The sequence below is a fragment of the Schistocerca cancellata genome, chromosome 7 (genome assembly GCF_023864275.1).
Source record: "Schistocerca cancellata isolate TAMUIC-IGC-003103 chromosome 7, iqSchCanc2.1, whole genome shotgun sequence".
Taxonomy (NCBI): Eukaryota; Metazoa; Arthropoda; class Insecta; order Orthoptera; family Acrididae; genus Schistocerca; species Schistocerca cancellata.
Window position 1 is genome coordinate 158,479,251 of NC_064632.1, and position 20,325 is coordinate 158,499,575.

A 20,325-nucleotide genomic window follows, 5' to 3' on the forward strand; every position below is an offset into this window, starting at 1 on the left:
GAATCTTTTGCTTCCTTTTCCTCGTTTCGGCCTTCTTGCCCGTCCGCTTAACGTATAATAAGAGTGAAGCAGCAATAAATCGTGCAGGCAGCTGACAAAGGAGGAAGAATATTTAATATTCCCATCGCGGTTGCAGCAGACGCCGATCGGAGATGTCGTCAATTACGCGCGCTTTTTTGTGGGTTGGTTGTGACGCGACGGAGGCGTGGGGGCGGTGATTTAGTTCGTTCGTTAACCGGACGTCGCCGACCGTCGCGGCGAATCGTCGTACATCGCGCGGAGGAGCCGATGCGATCTCTTTTAATTGCCGGCTGATCAGAATGCGTTAGTCGCTGGCTTTCAACTAGGCGCAAACCGACAGATGCTGAGTGGGTCCTCGCAGGTCTCGGACAGGTCAGGGAAGCGTATTAATGGAGTGTTAATTGCGTACCGCAGAGAACAGGCCCCTTATTACTCTCACAGATAATGAGAACTCAATCCAGCTTTAGGGACCGCAGCTACGGTCGTGCTTTCCGCTCTGGGCGAGTCGAAACATTCCTTTCGCCCTCTCTCGAAGCTTCTGTGGCGCCGAGCGAAGTCCCAATAGCAGTCGCTCTCACAGGGACGCCTAGGAATGGGAAAAACCGACTGGTTAAAACCGATACGGATATTTTGGTCCTGAATAACCGGGGTTTTTTGGTATTTTGTTTTGTCTCAGTTGTAACAGGTCTTCTTTCATTTTTTGATAATAACCGAGGAAAAAACCGAAATATTAATTAGTCATAGCAGTAGTGCTAAAAAAATTGTTTCTGGATTAACCTTTTTTTTAAAAAGGGAGCCATTTTTGTTCTCGCGTAACCACAAGCGCATTAACGAAGACAAAGGACGCAAGACCAGAGAAGGCTGTGAAACAACGTCGACCAATGGTGCGAAGAATAGGACCGCATCACGACAGGAGCACCCTCAAGCCGAAGTGAATATAAGCGCCTCTCCTTTCACCCTCGGCCGTATATGGACATTAGTGAACATTCGTATTAGCACGGCCTAGCAGTGAGTGATACGAGAACTTGGACTTTCTCTACAGCGAAGATCATTTACTGTCTGCATGCCGCCCATGGCTTGTGACACTTGCTGTACATTCAAGTTAAGTATTGTCAGATCTGCTTTATAGAATAAAACTATTAATATTATTTGTTTGAAATGTTGTATAACATTCCGAGAGCGCAGCATCCTTTAGACACGCTATACGAGACGAGTGGGTAAAACCCAAAAATTTTTGTTCATAAAAATTGCATTGGTTTTACGATGTGCATTCAAGTTCTAAGGCCTCCGATTTTTTTTCTAATTAACTACTCATTCGAAATCGATGAAACTGGCGTTACTTCTCGACGTAATCGTCCTGCAGACGTACACATTTTTCACAACGCTGACGCCATGATTCCATGGCAGCGGCGAAGGCTTCTTTAGGAGTCTGTTTTGACCACTGGAAAATCGCTGAGGCAATAGCAGCAGGGCTGGTGAATGTGCGGCCACGGAGAGTGTCTTTCATTGTTGGAAAAAGCCAAAAGTCACTAGGAGCCAGGTCAGGAGAGTACCGAGCGGGGTGGCGCAGTGGTTAGCACACTGGACTCGCATTCGGGAGGACGACGGTTCAATCCCGCGTCCGGCCATCCTGATTTAGGTTTTCCGTGATTTCCCTAGATCACTTCAGGCAAATGCCGGGATGGTTCCTTTGAAAGGGCACGGCCGATTTCCTTCCCCATCCTTCCCTAATCCGAGCTTGTGCTCCGTCTCTAATGACCTCGTTGTCGACGGGACGTTAAACAGTAATCTCCTCCTCCTCCTCCTCAGGTGAGTAGGGACAACTTCAAAGTTGTTATCACGAAGAAACTGTTGCGTAACGTTAGCTCGATGTGCGGGTGCGTTGTCTTGGTGAAACAGCACACGCGCAGCCCTTCCCGGACGTTTTTGTCGCAGTGCAGGAAGGAATTTGTTCTTCAAAACATTTTCGTAGGATGCACCTATTACCGTAGTGCCCTTTGGAACGTAATGGGTAAGGATTACGCCCTCGCTGTCCCAGAACATGGACACCGTCATTTTTTCAGCACTGGCGGTTACCCGAAATTTTTTTGGTGGCGGTGAATCTGTGTGCTTCTATTGAGCTGACTGGCGCTTTGTTTCTGGATTGAAAAATGGCATCCACGTCTCATCCATTGTCACAACCGACGAAAAGAAAGTCCCATTCATGCTGTCGTTGCGCGTCAACATTGCTTGGCAACATGCCACACGGGCAGCCATGTGGTCGTCCGTCAGCATTCGTGGCACCCACCTGGATGACACTTTTCGCCTTTTCAGGTCGTCATGCAGGATTGTGTGCACAGAACCAACAGAAATGCCAACTCTGGAGGCGATCTGTTCAACAGTCATTCGGCGATCCCCTAAAACAATTCTCTCCACTTTCTCGATCATGTCGTCAGACCGGCTTGTGCGAGCCAGAGGTTGTTTCGGTTTGTTGTCACACTATGTTCTGCCTTCATTAAACTGTCGCACCCACGAACGCACTTTTGACACATCCATAACTCCATCACCACATGTCTCCTTCAACTGCTGATGAATTTCAATTGGTTTCACACTACGCAAATTCAGAAAACGAATGATTGCACGCTGTTCAAGTAAGGAAAACGTCGCCATTCTAAGTATTTAAAACAGTTCTCATTCTCGCCACTGGCGGTAAAATTCCATCTGCCATACGGTGCTGTCATCTCTGGGACGTATTGACAATGAACGCGGCCTCATTTTAAAACAATGCGCATGTTTCTATCTCTTTCCAGTCCGGAGAAAAAAATCAGAGGCCTTAGAACTTGAATGCACCTCGTAAATATTGCTTTATACAAAAAAAGGAATATAGCGATCAATGCTTTATAGCCTGAATTTTTTTCTTTGGTGTTGACTGTTCTCAATTTTTTTAATGTTATCGTGGCAGGTTTGTAACGTTTATGTCTGAAGTAAGGTGTGATGTTTATGTCTAAGAAAGAACAGTTATATCAAGTGGTGTGCTGCTGCGTATCTGATTACGTGTATTTATACATTTAGCTGACCTTGTTTTAAACAATCTATTTACTAGCAGGAAAGCACTACCAGTGAACCCACTTTAATTAAAACCTGTGCCCGATAATGACAAATTAGAGGTAAGTACATTGAGATCTACTCGATCTTACTACGGCCCTGTAAATCTGAATAAGTACAAAATGGTCCCTGTGCGAAAATCCATAAACTGTGTGGCATACATTTCTTACCTCGTATTGGTGCCACCTTGGATAACACATTGTTCTGCTTTCAGCACTACTAAACTAACAACAGTTGCAAAAGCGAAAACACAAGATATTTGACTGAGACACATTTAGAATTTGTTTAAATAAAAAAGACTCAGAATTGGGAGGCGTAACATGAGTGGGGATAATGACCGTAATGTCTTACTGGAAAATCTTACTATATTGTGAAACTGACTTGCACATGTTAAGCCATACCACAAAAATTACGTTTGCGCAAACAAATTATCTTTACAGAAAAATACAATAAAAGACTTGGGGTTACATGCAAAGCTGGTCTCATTCAAATTCGTTCAACAGCAAATGTGCATACAATTACATGAATATTGATTACCTTATTTTAGGTCTATGTAACAATATGTACAAACATTCTTCATCAAAATTTCATAATATTTGTAGCATTTTCTTAATTAATTTTACTTCATATCTTATTTCGTCTATAAATCATTAATACACAACACTGAAATTATTACACTGAATATTTAATACTAAGGGACTGCCCACTCCGGAGCATCGCAGCAGACACTGCCAGCCTCTGGCGAGCTACTCCTGCTACTCCGGAGCTACAACTGCCAACAACTGCTCGACCTAACATAAGCTCTTTGTTACACATATTTTGCCTCAGCGATAGCTGTCTCGCAGCTTTCTTTCACACACACATCTTTGTAATCGATATGTCGCTTATGCTCTTGGATTAAAAAAAAACCACTCTGTCTACAGGCCACAAGTGGCCTATCGGGACCATCCGACCACCGTGTCATCCTCAGAGGAGGATACGGATAGGAGGGGCGTGTGGTCAGCACACCGCCCTCCCGGACATAATGATGGTATTCTTGACCGAAGCCGCTACTATTCGGTCGAGTAGCTCCTCAATTGGCATCACGAGGCTGAGTACACCCCGAAAAATGGCAACAGCGCATGGCGGCCTGGATGGTCACCCATCCAAGTGCCGACCACGCCCGACAGCGCTTAACTTCGGTGACCTCACAGGAACCGGTGTATCCACTGCCATGGCCGTTGCCATACTCTTGGATAACACTTTAAAATTTACAATTTTCGTTACATATCTCAGGTTGGAAATTACTTTAGTAGAAAGAATACTGGAAGAATATATTTTTTGGTGTTTTATTTCATTTGTTTCAAAAAGGGAATTTCTAGTCCTGTCAGGTGATAATGGTCCAGTCATCGGCAAAGTTATTCATGAGAAATGATTCTGATAAAAACAATTACGTCTCTCACTGACACATAAAAAAACACCTCACTTTGGAAACATTTTGAATAAGCACTAGATTTTGTGTTATAAATAACATATTTTTTACACTTTGTAAGTAGGCTGTTTATGTTTTCTTATTGGCAACGTTACGTAGCGCTCTGTATGAAAATCACTGGCTGTGCTGTGTGCAGTCTGTGGCTAGTTTGCATTGTTGTCTGCCATTGTAGTGTTGGGCAGCTGGATGTTAACAGCGCGTAGCGTTGCGCAGTTGGAGGTGAGCCGCCAGCAGTGGTGGATGTGGGGAGAGAGATGGCGGAGTTTTGAAATTTGTAATACTGGATATCATGAACTGCTATATACATTATGACTTTTGAACACTATTGAGGTAAATACATTGTTTGTTCTCCATCAAAATCTTTCATTTGTTAACTATGCCCATCAGTAGTTAGTGCCTTCAGTGGTTTGAATCTTTTATTTAGCTGGCAGTAGTGGCGCTCGCTGTATTGCAGTAGTTCGAGTAACGAAGATTTTTGTGAGGTAAGTGATTTGTGAAAGGTATAGGTTAATGTTAGTCAGGGCCATTCTTTTGTAGGGATTTTTGAAAGTCAGATTGCGTTGCGCTAAAAAAATATTGTGTGTCAGTTTAAGGACAGTCATGTATAATTGTTCAAAAGGGGAAGTTTCATCCACGATTTGTAGTATTGTTTAGCAATGAGCTCCAAGATTTTGGATTCAAATCTCATCTGAAAGTGGAAACTCTCTTCTTTCTTCTTTTGTTCTGAAAAAAGGCTAAGCGATATTTCTTGCTATCAGTGTCATCTTAAATTTCTTCAGCTTTTGGAGAACAAGTGGAAATATTCAGTTGATGACCACATTTAGCGTGGTGTCAGTTTTTTGTTTGCCTTGTAAATTGGCGAGTTGGAATTAGTCAAGAACGTATTTTATTTCAGATACTTTTCTATTTAAAAAATTAGTGTATCAATATCAGACAGGGTAAACTTCTAGAGTAACTCCACTATCTCCTCATCTTCCAGTTTTCTTGCCATGCCCTGTTATGCAAAAACATGAAGCTACAGATCTGACGGGATCTAACCAAGTACAGAATATTTTATGTAAAAATTTTCTAAAAATCTTCAAAATTTCGTGCTTCTAAACAGATGTTAAGATAAACAGATTTATCATTAAATTGGGGACAAAATAAGAAGCTCAGCTTATCACAGTAAACACTCAAAACCGAGCACAGAATGCTTCATGTCCAACTACACGCAACTGCACAGCAAGAGGACTGCATGTCCTAAGATTTAAACTGCTCTGGAGCCACAGATAATACACACGTAAATGTTCTCCGATGTGTTAACTCCGTAACTAACTAAGAATAAATGGATCACAGCAGTCTTTTCATGCTCCTAACGAAAGAGAATGTTTTATGCACTTTAAGTGTAACACAAAAGTAGCATCAGATCACAAAGGGCCGACGGAAACGAGCAATAGACACATTGCATAAGAACTGGTAAATCATTCCTGAGACAATAATGTCCCTGCTGCCGTGTGTTGTGGCTTAAAGTATGCGTATACGTGAAGTGTACAAGGCTTGCCCCCACCTGGTCTGCACCGTAGTTTCTCGCTGTCGTCGCCGAACATCCGTTGTGTTGCAGAATCGCACGAACCCTAGTCTGGAAATATTTTTACGAAGTCATGTAGCAATGAAGTACGATGCTTCAAAGAGGAAGGAAATTATGGTAACAGTAATAAATTAAAAACACAACAACAGTTCATACACAGTACACATTAAAAATAGAAAGTAGCTGATCTACAGCTACATCTACATGGATACTCCGCAGATCACATTTAAATGCCTGGCAGAGGGTGCATCGAACCACCTTCACAGTAATTCTCTTTTATTCCAATCTCCTACAGCGCGCGGAAAAAACAAACACCCATATCTTTTGTTGCGAGGTCTGATTTCCCTCATTTTATCATGGTCATTGCTCCCTATGTAGGGTGGCGTCAACAAAATATTTTCCCATTCAGAGGAGAAAGTTGGTGATTGAAATTTCGTCAGAAGATTCCCATGTAACGAAAAACGTCTTTCTTTTAATGATGTCCACCCCAAATCCTGTATCATTTCAGTGACACTCTCTCCCGTATTTCGCAATAATACAAAATGTGCTGTCCTTCTTTGAACATTTTCGATGTACTCCGTCAATCCTATCTGGTAAGGGTCCCACACCGCGCGACAGTATTCTAAAAGAGGGAGGACAAGCGTAATGTAGGCAGTCTCTTTAGTAGATCTGTTAGGTTTTCTAAGTGTGCTGCCAATAAAACCCAGCCTTTGGCTAACCTTCCCCACAACATTTTCTACCTGTTCCTTCCAATTTAAGTTGTTCGTAATTGTAATTCCTAGGTGTTTAGTTGAATTTATGGCCCTTAGATTTGACTGATTTATCGTGTAACCGAAGTTTAACGGATTGCTTGTAGCACTCATGTGGATGACCTCACACTATTCGTTATTCAAGCTCAATTGTCAATTTTCGCAGCATACAGATATCTTTTCTAAATCATTTTCAAATCTTTTTGATTTTCTGATGACTTTGCTAGCTGATAAACGACAGTGTCATCTGCAAACAACCTAAGCCGGCTGCCGTTGAAAACGAACAAATTAACACGAAAAACAGAGTTCTTAAACTCGTATTTCACCCTTTAGCACTGACTATTCGCAATGTCGAAATAAGGATATGATCCCTGATTACAACACAATTTTTGAACAGAATTACAAAAAATTAGAATCAGTAGGAGAATACTGGTGATTCTTTTGTAGTATTTAAGCACTTATCGCTTTTCGAGAAAAGCAGCGGACTGTGGGCGGAACAAGTTTTCTTTTATTTGCCTATTTAATTCAGTATTTTGATTCCGCATATCTTGGAACTGGGAGATTAAAAATTTTTCAATCTTTCTTCGATTTGTACTTTTATTACAGGAAATAATAGGAATATAAATGGAATATTGTTTATTTCAGAAACCGCTTATACTGAGCCTTTTTAACGGTCAGGTTAAACTGGTGTGGGAAAAAGAGATGGTATAACCGAAAAACGGTTGTTTCAGGGATAACCGCCATCCCTAGGGGCACTGCGCCCACTCTTCATCACCGATTTCGTCCAAATACGTGACGTATCAGAGGCCTGGTCAGACACGAAAGTGACAGAAGTAGGGGCTGCAGACAGCCATGCGTTTAGAAAAAATAAATTGCATTTTTTGCCCGTTTGTCACGAGTCATTTAAGTTAGAATAGTTTCCAGGCATCGGAAAGAATACTTAGGGTAATCGAAGGGTATGGGATCGAGTCCTTCTGTAGGACTTTTATTTTCAGTTTTTGCGTTACTTACACTGCAAATAAACCGAAATAAAGGCCAACATATGGTATCTGATTTGATGAAACCCCACGTGAAGGAAAACAAATTCCTTTTGTCGATTAACCCGTGGGTGAGCCAAACAGACCTACAACTGTACGACGACATTTTTCGAGAAGAAGAAGGAATGCCATCGTGCAGCATTAAAGTGGTTCCTCCCAAATGCACACTAGTAGTGCAACCCTGTTTTTATCGTCGTCAAAAGAATTTAATCAACAAGTCACAAACTGCTCTTAACTCGTCAAACTGCGTCAAAAATACATTCCAGTGTACATCATCAGCTGTTCTCGCCAATGATTGGCCAAATCATGCGTTACGTATGGTTTTCTGTCAAACTGTGTGATGAGAGAAAACCTTTTATGAAAATTATAAAAGTCTGTTTTTGTATAGAAGCTATAAAACAACCACGTAATTGTGAAAGTGTGGTGTTTATAACGTTTGCAAGATGCCAAGAAAGTTACTGCTTCATCAATTGTATAACAACCGAAGTATCTCATAGTATGTACGCTGTTTCCGTATATGCTTCACTGTCCCTGGGTCGAAATTTATTTTAAATCCAAAAATAAGCTTTGCCTTTCCTTTTCATGCCTTTTATGAAAATATTAATAAATAAAATATGCTGAGTATTATTTCGGTTTATTGCCAATGTAAGCAACGCAAAAATTGAAAATTTTAAAAAAGTTCTGACAGAGGGACTCAATCCGACGACCTAAGGATTACTGGTTGGTAAGCTTTGGCACTGCACTAACATAAGTGACTCAGTCCCGTCCAATTCGCGCCAAAATTGCTATTTTTTTTTCTAAGCGCTTGGTCATCTCGAGGTCCCGCATCTGTCACATTAATTTCTGACCCAAGTCCGAAATGTATCATAAATCTGAATGAAATCGGTAAAGACGAGTAGGCGCGGCCTGAATGTCAGTACCCATATACTCTTAAGCCGCTCTCACATGAAACTTGTTTCTCATCGTTACGCATGTCAGACACGATTTACATCGTGGTTTGTGCACGCTAAGAGACGGTCTACTGCACCACACGGAACGTGCTCTTCATCATGAGTTGCGACCTTGCTCTCCCAGTGCAGATAATTGTCGGCTTTACCTGCCTCGCAAATTGGAAACGGACCTGCGTAAAGGTGCCAGGTTACGGTCATTTCCTTCTTTGTCAGTATACTACACGTGTTTTTGTGTCTGTAGAACACTTAAACAAAAACCTGAATACCTATGAACATGATACAAGGCAGAAAGGAAAGTACTATCTCCACTCAGTAAGGATACATTTAAAATGTAAGGATACATTTAAAATGTAAGTAGGCTATGAAACGTCCCCTTGGAACAATTTTAGAATTACTGTGCTGATAAACCTCTTACATTATTTGCTTTTCAAACAGCTGAGCAAAACTGAACGTACTCAAACATTCACTAAAGTGATACACAATATTTTTAGCGCTACGCAATCTGACTTTCAAAAATCCCTACAAAAGAATGGCCCTGACTAACATTAACCTATACCTTTCACAAATCACTTACCTCACAAAAATCTTGGTTACTCGAACTACTGCAATACGGCGAGCGCCATGTTTAGGTTTTCTTATTGGTAACGCCACGTAGCGCTCTGTATGAAAATCACTGGCTGTGCTGTGTGCAGTCTGTGGCTAGTTTGCATTGTTGTCTGCCATTGTAGTGTTGGGCAGCGGTAGCTGGATGTGAACAGCGCGTAGCGTTGCGCAGTTGGAGGTGAGCCGCCAGCAGTGGTGGATGTGGGGAGAGAGATGGCGGAGTTTTGAAATTTGTAATACTGGATATTATGAACTGCTATGTATATTATGATTTTTCAACACTATTATTGTTTGTTCTCTATCAAAATCTTTCATTTGCTAACTATGCCTATCAGTAGTAAGTGGCTTCCGTAGTTTGAATCTTTTATTTAGCTGGCAGTAGTGGCGCTCGCTGTATTGCAGTAGTTCGAGTAACCAAGATTTTTGTGAGGTAAGCGATTTGTGTAACGCAGAGGTTAATGTTAGTCAGGGCCATTCTTTTGTAGGGATTTTTGAAAGTCAGATTGCGTTGCGCTAAAAAATATTGTGTGTCAGTTTAAGCACAGTCATGTACAATTTTTCTAAGGGGATGTTTCGTATGGCGACCCTGCCAGGATTCGAACCTGGAATCTTCTGATTTTTTCTTGTAGTTTGTGTAATTTTTGTAGCTTTTGTTTATTGCTAGCGCGTAATTGTAGAGAGAATCTCCTTTGTAGTTGCAGCCTTTCATCGTTGTATAGTAAAACAGTTGTGGCATGCATGTAGATTTGCACCAAGTATTTTGCAGCTGCGCTTGCAATTAATGGGATATTATTTTCAGTGCTATGTTAATGTGTTCTCTTATTGTTGCTCTTCAAATTGTGTTTTTCTGTGTTATGGTGTGAAATATTGTGACAATAATGGCGTGTGGAAAACGTAATACTAGGCTCCAAAGTAAACTGAGAAATGACAGTGAAGACGAAAGCAGTGTGTTAGCACCACCGAGTAATGAATTAACTAATGTTCAAAGTAGTAATTTGGTAATTGTACATAGGGAAATGGAGCGGGCTGCAAACAATGGTGTAGACAGTGAAACAATTAGTGAACAGAGAAGCATTATCGATTGATCGGTCAGCAACAGCTTGCCTCAGGAATCCGAAATGACAGGACACAATCTTGCAAATACTGTAGATTCAGGTTTTGCGTCCTCACCGTTTTCTCAAATAAGTCAAGACACATTTTCTGCTTTTCAAACTGCGAATATTGCCGGTTCAAATGCATTGCCGAATAGCACTGAGGAACATGTTTCAGACACCAGTGCATTGTTATTACAATTAATGCAACAAATGGGACAAAAGCTTCAAAAGTTAGACACAATGGAACAAAATCAGAGACAAACACAGCAAAAGCTTCAAAAGTTAGACACAATGGAACAAAATCAGAGACAAACACAGCAAAAGTTAGACGCAATGGAACAAAATCTTCAAAAGTTAGACACAATGTTGTTATTTGTACATTCTTGCTTGTTAGTTGCACGATTACGTAACGACTATAAGGCTCACATACTTAGAACATATACCGGCACTGCTAATGAGATTTTAATGCAAAATTTTGGTTTACTTGAAAATACATTCTGGATTTAAAGTACTTTCTGTGAAATACCAGATGACACAGTGGTTAGTTTATGTGACAACTACACGATTTTATCATGATGCTGCTAATGAGTGACAATTTACAATGTTGCTTTTGCGGTGTATCTGTTTTATATCTGCACAGTTTTTTCTAAATTCTTCTGTAAAGTGAGACATGTTTTAGTGGTGACTCTTGTGCTATGGCTACAAGGAGACAGCCTTTTCCATAGGACAACAATAGGTTACAGCACAGTACTTTCCTCATCACGGCAATAAGCGTAATAACTAAGATATCTATATGCAAAGCATTTCACTTTTGTGTATCATGAGGTAAGTACATTGGCTTCTGCAGAACTTAGCTTTCGGAGGACGATAACTACGACACTTCCACAGAGATTATCTTACAACAAGACGCACATTTAGTGCTACAGGACACGTATTTGAGTGATTAATTTTGTACTTAAATCATTTATTTTTAAAGATATTTGAAGTACAATGATACAAAGGTTTTCTGCAATACATTTCATTTCATTGTTGTAATCTGTAACACCTGAAGGTATAATTACATTAATCCTCAGGGGGGTACACGCTTACTTTGTGTACCATGTGTGTGGCAAGCACAAGGATCCCTAGCTAATATGGTATTTGCTTATACAACTTTACACATCGGTACCATATTTCTCCAACACAGAATTACACAGCTATCTGATTATTTAATAGAGAAACAAACATTTCTTTCTACGTTAGTGACAGATGTTTACGCAATTACACAGTTGGATAACTTCACACTTACGAAATTGTATTTTGTCTGTACTTTGTGAACTGTTCATAATTTTTTCGGACCTATTGTGATATTATGAGAGCTTTGAATGATATATTTGGTATGGGATCATGATTTTTAAAGTACGTTTGAGGCAGATGACACTTTTGACATGAGCAGAGAATTTTTTTTAGGTTTTGAAATTAATGGAGGAAGCTACGACGATTTTGAGAGTTCACTGAGGTGTTATGATGTTATTATTACGATGACTATGTGTATTATGCTGTTGCGGTATGTTTATGATCTATAAGCTGATGCTATATGAGTTATTTGATTATGCTACGTATCTGTTATGATGAAATATTGAAGAAGTGTCGACAAATAAGGTAAGGAATAATGAGTGGTGTTTAGGGACTCTGGTTTGTGAAAAAGGTTGTTGGAAACCAAGAATCGTACTTTAAGAGTTATGAAATGGATGTAAATGTGTGAATGTATTACAATGCCGACGAAAATTTTTTGGACACTGTTATATCAATAGCATTTTGTTTCTACAGATTTGTAACGCAAATTCTTGACCTGTGAAATATTTTTATATGAGACTGTCACTGTAGCGGAAACTGGTGTCGTAAATATTTCGGCAAGAAAGTTAAGTGACCACCTTCACGTAATCCGTCATGGGCACGATGCATTACGTGGGCAGCTGCGCGACAGTCGCCGGAAAAAAGCCATTAGTGTGTGCCTTTCAGAGGCACAGGTAGAAAAAAAAGGGAGGCCATTATCCTCGCTATTGACATTCCTTTGTAGAAAGCATCGCAAATACGACACGCTCAAACTTGGAAAATATATGATAATACTGTGGAGCTCTTAATTTATGATATTTACTAAAATGCCTAATGAAACGGTGAGAAACATTTCACAGCTATTGTCTTGCTAGTTGAGAGAAATGCCATACGGCTTGCTTTACGTATTTATTTACTCATTTTGTTTAATATCTAGTTTCTAGCTGCCCTGCAGCAGTGGTTAAAATAAAATTTTATAGATGTACTAATATAAATATTTTATGCCTACAGACCCAGTAAAGAATAACTTTGATGTACTTAAAAAAAAACGAAGGAGCACAAAAACACATTTCCCTTCACAGGAATTGCATACGGAATTTTCTTTTCAAGTACTTGCTAATTTCTTTTGTAGAATAAATTGCGATGCATCACTCTAGTGTTAAGATGTGACATAGGTATTAGACATGGCCATTTTTAGTGTAATATTTTTTCTGCTTGAGCTATGTCATGATTAGATATAAGTTATTTCATTTGCTGCTGCTGTTTGACTTTGTGTTACTCTTCTAAGCCAGTTTACTACTGATTTATTTTTCTTGTTTGCTGCACATTGCCTTATATTAGTTGTAATATTGCAATTGCTATGCTAATTTCTATAATGCTGCTTGCTTCACAAATCTGCATTTTTTTCATTGCTGTTTGCATTAATTGTTTTGTGCTGCTGCATTGCCTCGTCCCTTAGTTTAGCATCTGAGCTCAGTAGATTTAAGTTAGCTTAAGATGGGGTAGGCTATATGTGAGAACGAGTTGTGATAAATTGGAAGAAATGCATTGAGAAGTTATATGAAAACGATTTGGGCCAAAATGAGTATTGTACAATGTGAGCCATAATTATTTTGAAAGAAATATGGCTAGAATACAGAAAAGAGGAATAGATAGGACTTTTTGGGAATAATGATGAACGAAGGGAGATCTCCAAGAACAAAAAAAGGTTTTGTTCGCAAAATACTGCAGTACCTAATGTTACACTGAAAACGAACCCTGTCCTTTACATTGTGTTATCCCCCTATGTGTTTGTGTACCCTTGTGTATTTGTTTTCTTCCTGTCTCTGTGTACTGTTTCAAAGAATTTTTTTTCTTTTCTAATACTGAGCTACATTCTCTATGATGAGGAATACTGTTATCCTCAAATATAATTGGCATTAATAATGCTCATGTGTAAAGTTGCTGTTTCAAAAGTTATTCTGATCTTTTATGTATTTACTTATGTCATAATTCCTGTAACAATGATGTATATGTTAGTTCAATTCTTTTGTAAAGCCTGTTTTACTACAAATGTTATCTGTATTGTTATGTTCTTTAATGATGTATTTTGTACCTTTGTAATTGTATTCTCATGTTATAAAATTGTAATTGACACCAGTTCATCGAATTAAGTAACTTGTAAGTTACATTTCACTGCCACATTTCTGTTGGTCATAGTATATGGACAATATATGAGAAGTAGGGACTGTTAGTGTTTGCACGAGTGTTAATAATTCAGCAAGGGACTGGATAACAGCATTGCTGGTTCTAAGGACAATTCCAAAAACTTTGTGAGTGCACCAGTGGTGGTTATGGACTTGCTATATTCTCTGCAAGACTCTTCGATGGTGATTGTGCACCTGCACAGTCGCAGCAGATGGCTGCTGGCCATCTCTACAAGGACTACAGTGGGTCTGCATCTTTGATGACCCACCAATACCATTGTTTCTGCAAGGACTGCAGTGGGTCTGCACCTCTGGTGGGCCACCAATACCATAATCTCTACCAGGACTACAGTGCGTCTGCTCTGTGATGACCTACCTACCAATCTTCTTCAAAACGTCGAATGACTCTGCTGTGGGTTTGCTCTGTTGTGGCCCATTACCTGTGAGCATGTCAAGAGTCAGCACTGTCTTTCCGTTGGAAGGACAACACTACTTCTTCAAGACTGCATGGAGATCCACTACTTCCGTTTGCATTGTCTTTTACTTCTCAGACTTTGAGAAAAAAAACACTGTAATTTTACTGTGATGAACAATTTGGACTGTCTTTATGGACTGTGAGAAAATTTTAGCTTTTGACCAACATTGTATTGATAAGTGTGTGCATTTGATTTCTTTGTTATTGTAATTATGAAAAAAATTTTCAAATCATTATTGGCCAGTGCCCAAAACAATTTGTAAAATTTTTTGTGGGGAGCATGGGGGCTATGTAAGTAGGCTGTTTAGGTTTTCTTATTGGTAACGCCACGTAGCGCTCTGTATGAAAATCACTGGCTGTGCTGTGTGCAGTCTGTGGCTAGTTTGCATTGTTGTCTGCCATTGTAGTGTTGGGCAGCGGCAGCTGGATGTGAACAGCGCGTAGCGTTGCGAAGTTGGAGGTGAGCCGCCAGCAGTAGTGGATGTGGGGAGAGAGATGGCGGAGTTTTGAAATTTGTAATACTGGATATTATGAACTGCTATGTATATTATGATTTTTCAACACTATTAAGGTAAATACATTGTTTGTTCTCTATCAAAATCTTTCATTTGCTAACTATGCCTATCAGTAGTTAGTGGCTACTGTAGTTTGAATCTTTTATTTAGCTGGCAGTAGTGGCGCTCGCTGTATTGCAGTAGTTCGAGTAACCAAGATTTTTGTGAGGTAAGCGATTTGTGTAACGTATTGGTTAATGTTAGTCAGGGCCATTCTTTTGTAGGGATTTTTGAAAGTCAGATTGCGTTGCGCTAAAAAAATATTGTGTGTCAGTTTAAGCACAGTCATGTACAATTTTTCTAAGGGGATGTTTCAAAAACTTCCGTTATAAATAGTCCTATACAAATTTGCAGTAGTTTTCCACATAAGATAAAAATTATTTCATCATTCTCACTTTTCAGTAAAACCCTAAGGTCATTCTTACTAGATCTTAGCTTCTGTTGATGAGCAGAATTTTTGGAACAAGTGTAATAAGAAAAACTTTAAACAAGGAAGTGTAAAATATTATACTGCAAGTATTGAAAGCTCCCTTATAGATATAAAAAAAATCATCATATTACTAATAAATTTTCTGTTCTACATATAAGTGTGGTTGTGTGTGCGTGCGTGTGTGTGTGTGTGTGTGTGTGTGTGTGTGTGTGTGTGTGTGCGTGTGTGTGTGGGAGGGGTGGGTGGGGGTGTGGGTGGGTGAATGGGTGGGTGCTCATACATGCATGAATCTACACTCCTGGAAATGGAAAAAAGAACACATTGACACCGGTGTGTCAGACCCACCATACTTGCTCCGGACACTGCGAGAGGGCTGTACAAGCAATGATCACACGCACGGCACAGCGGACACACCAGGAACCGCGGTGTTGGCCGTCGAATGGCGCTAGCTGCGCAGCATTTGTGCACCGCCGCCGTCAGTGTCAGCCAGTTTGCCGTGGCATACGGAGCTCCATCGCAGTCTTTAACACTGGTAGCATGCCGCGACAGCGTGGACGTGAACCGTATGTGCAGTTGACGGACTTTGAGCGAGGGCGTATAGTGGGCATGCGGGAGGCCGGGTGGACGTACCGCCGAATTGCTCAACACGTGGGGCGTGAGGTCTCCACAGTACATCGATGTTGTCGCCAGTGGTCGGCGGAAGGTGCACGTGCCCGTCGACCTGGGACCGGACCGCAGCGACGCACGGATGCACGCCAAGACCGTAGGATCCTACGCAGTGCCGTAGGGGACCGCACCGCCACTTCCCATCAAATTAGGGACACTGTTGCTACTGGGGTATCGGCGAGGACCATTCGCAACCGTCTCCATGAAGCTGGGCTACGGTCCCGCACACCGTTAGGCCGTCTTCCGCTCACGCCCCAACATCGTGCAGCCCGCCTCCAGTGGTGTCGCGACAGGCGTGAATGGAGGGACGAATGGAGACATGTCGTCTTCAGCGATGAGAGTCGCTTCTGCCTTGGTGCCAATGATGTTCGTATGCGTGTTTGGCGCCGTGCAGGTGAGCGCCACAATCAGGACTGCATACGACCGAGGCACACAGGGCCAACACCCGGCATCATGGTGTGGGGAGCGATCTCCTACACTGGCCGTACACCACTGGTGATCGTCGACGGGACACTGAATAGTGCACGGTACATCCAAACCGTCATCGAACCCATCGTTCTACCATTCCTAGACCGGCAAGGGAACTTGCTGTTCCAACAGGACAATGCACGTCCGCATGTATCCCGTGCCACCCAACGTGCTCTAGAAGGTGTAAGTCAACTACCCTGGCCAGCAAGATCTCCGGATCTGTCCCCCATTGAGCATGTTTGGGACTGGATGAAGCGTCGTCTCACGCGGTCTGCACGTCCAGCACGAACGCTGGTCCAACTGAGGCGCCAGGTGGAAATGGCATGGCAAGCCGTTCCACAGGACTACATCCAGCATCTCTACGATCGTCTCCATGGGAGAATAGCAGCCTGCATTGCTGCGAAAGGTGGATATACACTGTACTAGTGCCGACATTGTGCATGCTCTGTTGCCTGTGTCTATGTGCCTGTGGTTCTGTCAGTGTGATCATGTGATGTATCTGACCCCAGAAATGTGTCAATAAAGTTTCCTCTTTTTGGGACAATGAATTCACGGTGTTCTTATTTCAATTTCCAGGAGTGTATATGTGTCTTTGTGCACACTGTCACACACGACATTTCTAAAGGAATCACGAATTACAAAAATATGCAAACTTTTTGTGCGAATAAATAAATAGTGAACTGCGATCGAATGTTGTAGTGATGTAGAACGCGATCTTGCAATTCGTTGGTCCCTATTCCCCGACATGTCCATAAAATCGAACAAACTTACTCCTGAGAGAAAGTGCACGTACTATACATGGAATATTACAGACCATACCTCTATCAAAACAATGTAAAAGTCCCAACCTCTTTTAGAAAACGCGAAGATGAATCAAATATGTTTGGATAAGGCAATACGCAAATAAGGCAGTTTGGATAAGGCAATACTGCTATTGACTTCGTGACTCCACGTTTCTGTTCACTACTCTAGGGCAGCTTTGCATAACGTATGGTCTCGTCATTTATGTCACAATCTTGTGAAGGCCTTAGTCACCGATAAGCCTTTACCTGACGTTTATAGCAAATTGTATGAAGAAGAATGCATTTTTGATAAATGTTCATTGCGCCGTTTTCTTGAAACGGCGTACTTCCGCAACACGGAAGTTATTATATGAAAACAAGCAATTAAGAAAATTATTTAACCGCCAATACATTTTCCGTCAATTTATTACGACAAATCGTTCCAATAATGCATTTTCGCGAGATCGTCACCGAGTTGTTACTTTCAAACAGCATATATTCGTAGGAGGTGTGTTTCAATTGAAACCCACTAAATATGAGCTCAACTGAAAATGACAAGTCCTGTACGGCGCCTCCCAGTTTCTGCTTCTTAGGCAGAATGAGTTCTTGCATCTGACTGGCCACCTCTCTCTCCACGGAGCAAAAACTGAATTGTCTTATTCAGTTTTCCACGCTACAGAATGCTGTGACCCTGTCGCGTCACAAAACTCGACATCTCCTAGTTCCCGGAAGCTTTCTCGGCCCTTATGAGGACTGCTTTAGTGATGTGGGGCGCGTGGGGCGAAATACGCGACAAACTACTCCGCGGGTGTACATGGAACTGCTTACTGGCGGACTTGGATTAACTTTCTGCACTGTTACAATTATAAAACCAGTCTAAATAAATACAACTCCAATCATTAAAGCCATGCAGTTATATAGCTAGTACCATGAAGAATCGCGAAATCTGACCACTCGAGTGGGAAATTCTCACCATTAACAGTTCATACACCGCCTCCACATGGGTCCCACCAACCTCTATCGATAGTCTCCACAAAAACCAACACAGGATACTGTTTATAGCAAATAGATAAAACACCACTCAAAAATACAGCACTGAAATTTCCGCGGAAATAAATCGAATTCCTTGACATCAATTAAATCTTGACAAGTCACTAGCAGAAGTGGTCGTTCGGATTACGGTGAAGACTGTACAGAAATTAAAATAATAATAATAATAAAAAAACAGAATAAAAAGTTGAAAAAATGGAGAAATACAGGAAAGGGAGTAACAATGCAAGCAGCTAAATTAAAATTGAAAGCCACTCTGAAAATTATTGGTTTTGCCACGGCTATCAAAGTGCAACTGAATGGCAGGTGAAACATTATGTAGCGTACTGGAGGGCGAAGTGTTCATCTTTACACGAAGAATATACAGCTCGTATACAGGGTGAACTTCAATAAATTTGACAAAATGCAGGTACACATTCTCAATTGGAAATAGAGGAAGAAAGGTCATATGAATACGTGGCCTGAAATGCGCAGTGTGCATGCAACGACAACAAACAATCCCGGAACACAGTAAAGAGCTGCACTGCATCCACGACACAACAGATGTTCGAAGTGGTCTCCAAGGGATGCGATGCACGAGTTCACACGTCGCATCATGCATTACCGTACTCTTTCGCACGTTCCGGCCTCTCTCCGAATAGTATCACAGGCGTCGTGAACATGCTTTGAAGGGCTTTTACATCAGGAAATGGTTCAGCAAACAAAAAGCTTCACAGTTGCCCCAGAGGCAACAGCCCAGGGGGTTTAAGTCTGGTGATCTAGCAGGCCACGTTACAAAGCTTCCGCGTTCTACCCAAGCTATATCTACATCTACATCTACGTGATTATTCTGCTAATCACAATGAAGTGCCTGGCAGAGGGTTCAATGAACCATCTTCAAGCTGTCTCTCTACCGTTCCACTCTCGAACTCCGCACGGAAAAAACGAGCACTAAATTTTTCTGTGCGAGCCCTGAATTCTCTTATTTTATCGTGATGATCATTTCTCCCTATGTAGGTGCGTGCCAACAGAATGTTTTCGCAATCGGAGGAGAAAACTGGTGTTGCAATTTCATGAGAAGATCCTGTCGCAACGAAAAACACCTTTGTTTTGATGACTGCCACTACAATACACGTATCATGCCTGTGGCACTACCTCCCCAATTTCGCGATAATACGAAACGAGTCGCCTTTCTTTGTACTTTTTCGATGTCATCCGTCAGTTCCACCTGATGCGGATCCCACACCGCACAGCAATACTCCAGAATAGGGCGGACAAGCGTTGTGTGAGCAGCCTCTTTCGTAGACCTGTTGCACTTTCTAAGCGTTTTGCCAATGAATCGCAGTCTTTGGTTTGCTCTACCCACAACACTATCTATGTGATCGTTCCAATTTAGATTACTTGTAATTGTAATCCGTAAGTATTTAGTTGAATTTACAGCCTTCAGATTTGTGTGACTTATCGCGTAATCGAAAATTAGCTGATTTCTTTTAGTACTCATGTGAGTAACTATACACTTTTCTTTAATCAGGGTCAATTGCCACTTTTCGCACCATACAGATATCTTATCTAAATCATTCTCCAATTAGTTTTGGTCATCTGATGACTTTACAAGACGGCAAATGACAGCATCGTCTGCAACAATCTAAGACGGCTATTATGATTGTCTCCTATATCGTTAATATAGACCAGGAACAATAGAGGGCCTATAACACTGCCTTGGGGAACGCCGGATATTACTTCTGTTTTACTGGATCACTTTCCGTCTATTTCTACGGACTGTGACCTTTCTGACAGGAAATCACGAATCCAGTCGCACAACTGAGGCGATATTCCATAGGTACG